The sequence below is a fragment of the Lissotriton helveticus genome, chromosome 12, assembly GCF_964261635.1.
Source record: "Lissotriton helveticus chromosome 12, aLisHel1.1, whole genome shotgun sequence".
Taxonomy (NCBI): Eukaryota; Metazoa; Chordata; class Amphibia; order Caudata; family Salamandridae; genus Lissotriton; species Lissotriton helveticus.
Genome location: NC_136073.1, coordinates 54911078 through 54922167, shown reverse-complemented (window position 1 = coordinate 54922167; position 11090 = coordinate 54911078).

The window sequence follows — 11090 nt, the reverse complement described above, 5'->3', positions numbered from 1 at the left end:
TGTACAAGAACAGATAAAAAGTGAGTAGTCATAAAATGTGTTGTATTGCTCATTTCAAATGCATGCAGATAGGTTTGTAAAGTACCTGTTCCAAAAAACCACAATGTCTACTGCATTCATACATTCACTTCACAAATCTTCAACCAAAGACTCGTATCGCCTTTGGAAACAGGGTTTTGGTGAATATTAAAAAAGATGTAAACACACTGGTACTTTCATGAAGTAACTTACTTTATCACCGGGGGCTGGTACTGGTCTATCCCTGAAGAGCACGCACACACGAGTAGCGTGGAACTGACTGAATAGTTACAAAATGAAAGGCACAAGTCAGAATTCACAGATTAAAGGACCATTTTATTATTAAACCAAGGGACTGAGTGCGATATTTCGGTGGAGGTTCTCCAGGGAGTGAGTTTGCCCCAGTTCCCACCTGCCAACATTACACAGGATCACACATTTAAAGAGATAATGTCATCCCTATACCATTGGTCCTTGGGGAGGGAGATCACTCAAATCAAAGGGCACATCCATTTGATAGTGCATAAAGGATACAGGAACACAAAAAGACAGAAGAAACCATACTCTAGAGCTAAAGATATCACTAATTTTATATATTTGGAAAAAGGTAAATTAAGATTAGTATATTAATTCAGATTTAGGAACTGAGTGATCAATCATACTTAGGGGCCCAAGAATCTTATTGCCTGAACTTGCACATGGTCCAAGAGAGCTAAATGTAACACAAGTAATCTTCCTCATGAGGCATAGAAATACGAGGTTTAAGGTCTAGTTAAGATCCCTGTAGTTCCTTTGTCAATCTAAAATAAGTTTTTGTTTTACATTGGGGTGCAAAATAAACAGTTCTAATCAATAGAGACCCACAAAAGAAAGTGCATGTGTCAGGAAGCCATTTCGTCATGACAGACAACCCTAAAAGATGATGTGCTTATCTTCAGGTATTTACTAGAGATAGTCATTTAAGGGTTTGAGAACTCCACCAGGTATGCATTTTTTTAAAATGTCAAGCTAAGAGCTATTGGTCTCATTACAACAAACAGTAGGTTTACGGACAACCGTACTAATGGTGAGGAAAGTACCCTCTGGATCCTCACAGAAGGATAGACTACTGCCTAGCCCTTTAAGCTCTGCCCAGTCACTGGTACAGTGCTTAGAGGTCCCAAGAGGAGGACCTTCGATTGTGGTGATAAGACTTGGAATGCATGAGAGGGCAAATGAAGGACGCTGGGACAGGTCTTCAGTCAGTCTAGCACCCCATATTTAGGTACTGTGCATGCTGGGGACAGATAAAGCAGACAGAGGCACCATTACGAGGGAGCACAACTATACCAGTCTCAGATCTGGCTCTGTCTCACATGTAGCATTAGAGGTTTTACCAAGCCCATGATGGAATGGCCTATTAGCAGTAGGCGCTGCTGCTATTTACCTCACTGCCAACGAATCAAAGGAAAACATTATAGATGGTAAGTAATCTATTGTGTTATTGACAGAGTCACTTCTAAATTGAGCCTTTGAGGCCACTGATAATAGAATACCAGTGACATTAAGGTAAACTTAATCTAGGTTCAATCAAAGGAGGTTTCTCCTCTGGAGTTCAACTTTGTGATACAGATAAAATATGAAAGTTAGATGTGGCAAAGATTTTGCATAAACAATCAGACAAGGAAGCTACTGACTAGGTAAGGATTAGCCTCAAGCCCTGTTAAGATAACCACTATTACTGGGCAAACTTAGCTTTGACTTGAACCTGTGAAATATTGCTAACCACCTGGCATATGCTCAGTGCCAAAAGGTATCTCCACTCAAACGTCAACACAATTTTACTCACTCCTTTTTCTTCCATAAAGGGCTCAATAATTAATATCCAACTATTGTCTTAAGCGGATACATATTTCAACCCCACGAGAGTTGAAGCTTCACAGTTGTCAGTCAGAGAAGCAATATGTAAGTTAGCGCAGTCATAGGACTATGGAAACTTAAATGCACATTTATATAAGTATACCCCACACCATAATAAAGACTAAACAATTAAAAACCTTACCTCAGATACAAGTCTCATATAAGGGCTTCCTTTAAGCGGCTTCATTCCACATCCAGAGGACTTGGTCTTGACCTTGCTGAGCAACTTAAATAGACCTGGTTTTGTTTGCAGTCCACTCCAACACCTGCCGTCTCAGAAAAATAGGTTTCAGAAGCCGCTTACCCATCCTGCTACAGAGGCGCTAACTATTGGACATTGTTTACCTCATAATGCTCTTCTTCGGAGAAGTAGAGGCTGGACAATGCATTGCTGCCTTCTTTAAGTGCTCTTGAAACCACAATCAGCCCTGCCACCCAAATTACAGCCATGTTCAGGTCTTCTGCCCCTAAACACTCCTTCCACATGAAAAACCTTGAACCATCGCCAGAAAGCTGTGTTTGTCACTGCAGAGGTTGGAGAAAATGGGTGTAAAACGAATCCCCTAATGAGGTGCCAACATCTACAAAAGGACAAACGTCCTGCAGTCAAGACATTACACCAGTTAACTTCACTGCTTCAGGGTCCCCACCCCATTGGCACCATCTCACCACATAGAATGTGTCCAAGTTACTTAAAAAAGAAAAAAAAAAAAAAAGAAAGTCTACCTGACCAGTAGAAGATTGTACTTCTCTCTCCAGATTTACCCGTCCCAATGGCACAACCAGCTGCAGCTCATTCAAAGACCGATGGGTTTGTTAGCAATCCTCTGCATAGTATCAACATACATCCCACTTGAAGATGCAATGATGGGTCAAAATTGTCCTCCTAGCCACCCCATGCCAGCATTTGAATGAAAGAAGGCACTTCTTTGGAAAGGGGGGGTTGCTTAGGGGAAAAGGAGATAGATCAGATGACCGAGGAAGAAATCTAAGGAACCACCTAGTTAAACTCCACCCATCTGTGTATGCAGCCAGTCATATTAGTAAATAAATCCATTAAAAAAAAGGATCACTACTCCAGGCCACATATTGAGAACACTACTAGGCTGAAAGGAAGGTATAACCTGTAAACACCAGGGAGTGCTCCACAAGCTCAGCAGGTCATGAACCTATGCCTACTCAACCTTCAGCTTCCAAGTCCAGTAACACCATCCAGAGTTTACAGCCAGCAGTCCAGTGCATATCCCTTACAAAGTAGCACACATCATTCAAACATCCATTCAGAACAAAGGGGCAGGTCCCTGCTCTGCAAGTATATGATGCTCTTACTCCAGACATTAATTCCCATGTCACACCCCATGCCGAGCATGCTTTGAGCTGGGTTCAGAGGCCTGTGAGAATATCACCTGCAGGTCACCGATGGAGAATAGTAGAGGAAAGTAAATCATGACATTGCTAGGTCTTAATGCGAAAACAGAGGTCGTCACCAGAAAAAATTGGGTTTTGAGTGTGTACCTGTGGACTTGAACCCACAATTAATTTTCAGATTAAAATGTAATATGTCCTAGCACTCCCTGAAAATGGAGAGTGGGGGGACCCAGAAGGAAAGTGTGTCTACGATTGCAAAGATTGGTGGTGCGGCAAAAACAATTCTAGGAAGGATTCTACATTCTAAGAGTAGTACGGATTCAGAAACACCCACTGAAAATTATAACTCTTTCCAGCTATGTCAAGCCTGCAAATATACCACACTGTGATAGGTATTTATTGATTTCTCAACATGGGTTTTTAGTAAGACAGAGCTTGGCGCTCTGGCTGATATGCATTGTGTATGTGATGCCGAGAGGGAATACGGTGCTGCCAGGTCGGGGGAAATACCCTGTAACTCCCATGAATTTGTGAGTCGTGAAACCCACACCAGAAATGATAAACAAAGTCCTACGCACAACGTTATGAGGATATCGCACTGTTAGAAATGTCTCATATTGTACCAATTCTAGTGGTCAACACTAGAGTATTCGTTCAAAAGTATTTATTAGAACAAAGCAACAACCAGCCAACACGTGTTTCGTCACATGTGGAAGTTAACCTGTGACTCTTAAGGGCTGTGTGGCTATGCCAAATGACCGGTGTGGGCCCTAGGCCGATTTAAGGATCACAAATGGCCTCCGTATATTAATGAAGATTGCGGTCCATATGGAAATTCTTGCAGTAGGGGAGCCTCTGGTATGCGAGGCAATGGATCGAGTCGTGTCTTGAGGGAGCTCTCTTGATGTCAGACTGTGATTTAGGAAAGGCAGAAGTGCACCTCGGGAAGGGGGGGTTGTCGTTGCTCTAATAAATACTTTTGAACGAACACTAGAATTGGTACAATACGACACATTTCTAACAGTGCGATATCCTGATAACATGTGCCCAGGACTTTGTTTCTCATGGGTATTTATTGTCAGATGATCAGACCATAGCACGGTCCAATAAGGATCCAAATGTATAGAAAGAAGAATCCCACAAAACATGACTGATTCAATCATAGTTCTTACCACTACCACATATGAAAGCAGTAGACTCATTTTCTCCTCACCTTCTGTGACATTGCCATTCTTAGCTTGATCATTTAAAAAAAGATTTTAAAAAAAACGTAAATCTCTCATACCCATTTTGCTGTTCTCTCAAAGTCCGCACCAACATTTGGTAAATATTTAATGCTCACGGTCATAGTATTTCTGGTTTTAAAGTGATATGCAATCAACTTTAAAACATACAAGGCAAAATATTTATTAAGAAGTGGACTGACGGGAACAGCTTTGTTCATTAGGTTCAGAAATGAAACTGTCCTCTCCAACTCCCGATTATTTTTGTCTTTACATACGTTGTTAATACTTAATAACGTCACTCAAAATCTACTTTTGCCATTTCTTTTCACTTCCATCATTAACAATTCAATAATAGAGACCCTTTTAACCGCATGCGCGCTAGCGGTTTTCCCGCTACGCGCTGCGTTTTTCAAATTACCACGTTACGTGACGAGCTGAGCTAGTCATCAGCGCATGACACGTTACTCTCATGACGAGCTCAGCTCCTCATCAGCCCCGAAGGGGTTAAAATGGGCTCCATTTTCCGAAGATAAGCCAGAGTACAGTACCAATAGCAACCCTGCAAACATTCTAAACGATTCAAAGTGCTTTACAGGTTTGTTGATTAGGTTCTAAACATGGAGACATACTGGCTACAGACGTGATAGTAAGATAATTTTACTGACTTAAAAGAAAAAAGCCCAAACTGTTTATTATTTAGATTACGCTGAAACAAGAATTTCCGAAGCCCCACTGGAAAATGCTGAAACAAGAGTTTAGTTTGAAATTAAAAATGGTTCAGCATCATCATTTAATTTAGATGATAACGTTACCATCCACTAACATTTGTGGAAAGTCAGACTGGCTACAGACGTGATAGTAAGATAATTTTACAAACTGTAAAACAAAATAGCCTAAACAGTTTATAAATTCGATTACGCTAAAACAAGAATCTCCAAAGCCCCCCTGGGAAATGCTTAACAAAGAGACTTAAAAAATGGTTTAGTATCATTTAATTTGGGAGAAAACGTTACCATCCACTAAAATTTTTAGACTGCCAGAAAAAGAATAAACAGGGTCCTTAAACAGACCCTTGTCAAACAACTTCAAATAAATAAAAGAGCCTTAATAATATATCATTACCTGGCACCATACTTATGGTTACAAATTAAATCTGCAATAGGCCTCAGCTAATATCCAAACTAGTTTTCCACAAGATTGGTTGGCAAATCTGATCAAATGTTGCTTTTAGAGTGTAAAACAGCAGTTCTGTATTCAGGAGATTTATAAAAACCCTCATTCTTTCTTTTTATACCCATTAATAGACAATCTGAAAATGCTAACAGATTATCACTGGAGAACCATTTGCTAAATTTGCCTCATACCAAAGGAACTATTCATCTTTAACCAATGAAACTAGCTTACAAAATAGTGCCTCCACCAAATGTTCACACTATGTTCATAACACTGCTACTTAATAAGCATGTAATTTGCTTTAAACTTTCGCACTAAAGAATCTTTATACCAAGAAAAATTTATCGCTAACCATGCAGACTTCCCCATGGAGTCCTCTTCCAATAGGGTTGGTCTTATAAATAAAGTCTTCTTGAGAACTTAACATGAAGGCTGCACCATGTAGCTTCACTTACAAAAAGGTCTAGTTCTGAAAGCAAAACAGGAAATCTGCTCTTCAAAATGTATATTTAGCCACTGTCCAATGTTTTGATCTATACAAACTGGTAAATGTAAATTTTATAATTAGCACTTCTAGCATTTGAAAAATATCACTTTAGTTTTCAACCAGTATACGTTGTCATTCTCCACAGAAACTATTAGATCAGTTAAGTGCGGAAAGCTCTGTAAACAGACTTAAGTATATAAAAGATCTTATTTATTTTTCTGTTTTATAGGTTGTGATGGGTCTGGTAAAAACCTATTCATAGGAATGAAAAGGTGAAGCTTCAGTTCTCCTGTCACCAGGTAGGATTCAGCCATGGTGCAGCTTTTAGAAAGAGGACCGGAGGAAACAGTAGTAAAAAGTAAATGTCAAAAGAAATGGACAGGAAGAGAAGATCGTTAATAAAAGGGGACAGTTAAGGAGAACTTTGGCTCATCCAGACATTGAGCGTGGACCCAACACATCTGGGAGGAGAAAGGGATTGTCCGGCTGACTTTCAGGAGTTCTAGATGCGCAGAGAAGACCTGAAGCTGCACTGAGAGGAAACCAGAGAGGACATAACCCCAGAGGAGGATTCCAGAGAAGGCTTGGCGATAGAGACCCTGGTCTGCGGAGACCACACCAGAAACTAGAAAGATAAGAAACAATGGCCTTTGAGAGACTTCTATATAACTCCAGATGTGTCAAAATATGAAGCAGAAGAAAATAATGTCCAATTTTGGAGAAAAATGTGATTCCGGAGCAGATAATTTTCACTCACAAGATTTACCTTCATAAAATGGTGTTAGAAAAGGGGTATTGATTCCTTCACACTGGAAGCCTTTATTCAGCTGTTGGCTGAAACCTAGAAATTTACAAATCGCTTTAAAACAGACAGATCCGCCCAACAAGAGATTTTTCATTTTAAACAAGCTCTGCAATATTAAAATGATGAATTGATACAGAAAGCGATGTCCAGGATAGTGCCATAGTTAAGTTAATAGACTGAAGGTCATGCCAGGGTTCGCCCAAATGTTGAATCCGCTGTTTTTCAAAAATACAACTGGGTTAGGATGCTAATTATTTAAGTACTTTTGAAAGGATTGCTCTGAAAGCAGCTTGGCAACCTGAAAAATGATTAGCTGTCGCGTAGGCTACCTGTAAACCTCTAGATAATCTGTATTCACACCCGCCTTAGGCAGAATTGCAGCAACAATTCCTATCAAATTTCAAACATGGAGGGTCTAAAGTCATTTGGATTCTCAGATGAGGATTTCTCAGCCCTGATAGTACAAGTATCACTTAAAGATAGAACAATAATGATGTCAAACTCGGACAACAGTGACTGGAACAAGCTCTTGAACTGAAGGAAAAAACTTAAAAGGACGAAATCACATGCACATTTCATGTTAGAATATCTGAGAGCTGGTGTGATTCCATCAGGACTCCGAGTGCACAATGCCCAGGGACTGGATGATCTTAATTATAGAGATGGCTAAATAAGTGATGGCTGTACTCAGCCAAGAGATAGCTGACATGGGAAAGAAACTTAAGACAATGACTGCACTAGATGAAGCAAAGGCGAGATTAGAGAACATGAGCAATTAAATTAAAGACTTTGAAGAACGTCTAGTAGGAAAAAATACAGAAAACTTAGTAGACACATATGGTGGTATACCCAGGAAAAAGAGTGCACCCTTATCTTGATATTACTTACTACCAGGATTAGAACCAAAGTACCAACTATCAAAATCAGAGTATAAACAGTAGGAGGAAGGTTCTTACTTTCTGATACTTACTCCATGGATTCCAATGAAGATAGTTCAAATACATCTGAGGGAGCTCAGTATAACTATGGGGCCAATAGAGGGAGACCAGGAAACTAGCAGTTTCACCAGGGTCAACCTTTTTTTTAGGTCTCGACAATATTCTATCCCGCAGGGATAAATAGACGAAAGTAATGTAGTTGAAACAAACTCTGACCAAGCGGATTCAAAGCGGATTCCTCCCAATGCATGTGATCTATTGAAGCGTGACGCTTTGCCAGCGCGCGCTTGGCCTCACACATATGCTGTTTCCCTCCCTCTCGCTCCCCTGCTCCCCCGTCCCCCCACCCTCCTCGCACACCAGCAGAGCTCCTTCCATCCCACTCGTCACACTCCATATGCTGGTTCCCTCCCTCCCACTCCCTCGCATATGCTTGTTCCCTCCCGCTCGCTCGCTCCCCTGCTCCCCCACCCCCATCCACCTCGCACACCAGCAGAGCTCAAACTTTGATTGCTGCCTCCCTCTCCAGATGTTCGGTCCTCTTTTTGCATTTTAACTTTTGTGCGCGTTTTCACTGGCTCATCGCTGTACATGCTTTGAGAATTCTAAACTTACTTCCATGCAGGCTTATTTACTGACAAATATACTTTAGTTTTTCAGAACTTTAACGCTATGCAAGCATTTACCATTTGTTTCGATCAATTTAGTTGCATTCAGCTCTCAAATTGCACGTAGCCCACACCCTCCTACATCTGGTCGTTCAATTCCATTTTGTCCTTATGAGAACGTTCGCACTGTTTTTACTGCACACACATTTTTATTTTCTACGGACTTTTAGATGGATTTTTACTCGAAAATACATACTTTCATGCGTTCAGACGCCAGAAAACAAAAAGTTAAGGGACACCAACACGCAGTTCAGGTACACCAACACATTTATCATTGATACAAATGCAACTCAGGGACACAACCACATCCTTCAGGGGCACCATCACATCACGCAGGGGAAGCACCACGCCAATGAGTCACAACGTCTCACACTCATGGACAACACATCACTCATGGACAACACAATCACTCATGGACACCAACACATCACTCATGGACACCAACACATCACTCAGGGACACCAACACATCACTCAGGGACACCAACACATCACTCAGGGATACCACCACATCACTTAGGGACACACACACTCGCCACTCAGGGACATAACTAGGCCACTGAAAGACCCAACTGTGTCACTGAAGGAACCAACATCACCACTCATGGACACCACCACGCCACGCAATTCAGGGACACTAGCACATCAGTCAGACATACCAGCACATCACTCCGGGACGCAAGATCACTCAGGGACACCACCATATCATTCATGAAGACCAACACATCACTCAGGGACACAACTACATCTCTTATGGCCATCATTACTGCAACATCAGTCAGGAACACAATCACTCATGGACACCAACACATCTCTCAGAGGCAACATCACATCACTCAGGGCCACCACCACTACGCAAATTAGTCACAGCATCACATCACTCAGGGACACCACCACATCACTCACGGATAGCACCACATCAATCAGGGACACAACCACGCCACTTATGCACACCACAACATCAGTCAGTGACTCGACAACATCACTCTGACACACAATCACTCAGGGACACCAACACATCACTCATGGATACCACCACATCACTTAGGGACACACCCACGCCACTCAGGGACACATCCATAACACTCAAGGACACAACTACGCCACTTAGGGACAACAGCACACAACCAAATCATGGACATAAGCACATCACAACATGCAAACCTATGGACCAGAGATCAGGAGCCTAGCTATATTCGTGTAGTCATATTCCCAACAATCACTGGAGTTTGGAAATTGCTGTTTTTTTGAAGAAAAAAACGGATTTTTTTAATTTTTCTTAGTGTCCCCACTCACCAGGGTTGCCCCACGGTGACATGCTTCATCACTGGAGCCCTCCCAGACCTCTAGGGACTGGGGCGTGCTGCGACTTGCAAAATACGTAGGAGCACTTAAAGTGATCGACTATGTGTGGTGCGTGGACTGTGATGTGGTGCAGTGGATAATGTGTAAGGGAGTTAAAACTACCTACCTAGTAAACTACAAATTATTTTTTGTTTCTCCCAGGGTGTAAATTAAAAATAGGCTTAATTCCTAAGGTGCCTAAAGAATAATGAGTTTAGGTGTCCTTATAGATTCCTGTTAACATGATTCTAACATTCCCCAAGATCTTCATCAGGACTCCACAGGGACCAGCCCTGTGTTTGCCACTCCTAATAGTGCTCAAGTGAGCTTTTTGAAATAAAATGGAAATTAAATCAATGCTGCAAGATTACCCATGCAGTAGTACCTACATTAGGAAATAATCACGTAGTACATGTTAAGGGACCTTACTGTGTCCCATGGGCACAGAGGGTATGATGGTATACCTTCTATTTGCATTCAGGATATTCAGGCCAAATCACCTAGACTCTCACCGCTGGGAGTAATTTTCCGTAGACCAGTACATCAGTCAGAGATAACAACATCACTCGGGTACACAACAGCTCGCAGGGGACGACACCATATCATTCATGGATCCAAAACCACCATTCAGGGACACAACCACATCTCTCTGGTCCACCGTCCCATCACTCACGGATACCACCACGCCACTCGGGGACACCACCACGCCACTCGGGGACACCACCACGCCACTCGGGGACACCACCACGCCACTCGGGGACACCACCACGCCACTCGGGGACACCACCACGCCACTCGGGGACACCACCACGCCACTCGGGGACACCACCACATCACTCGGGGGCAACACCACATCACTCGAGGGCAACACCACATCACTCAGTGGCAACACCACATCACTCAGTGGCAACACCACATCACTCAGTGGCAACACCACATCACTCAGGGGCAACACCACATCACTCAGGGGCAACACCACATCACTCAGGGGCAACACCACATCACTCAGGGGCAACACCACATCACTCAGGGGCAACACCACATCACTCAGGGGCAACACCACATCACTCAGGGGCAACACCACATCACTCAGGGACACCAGAACACTCAGGGACACCAGAACACTCCGGGACACCACCACATCACTCACGGATATCCCCACATC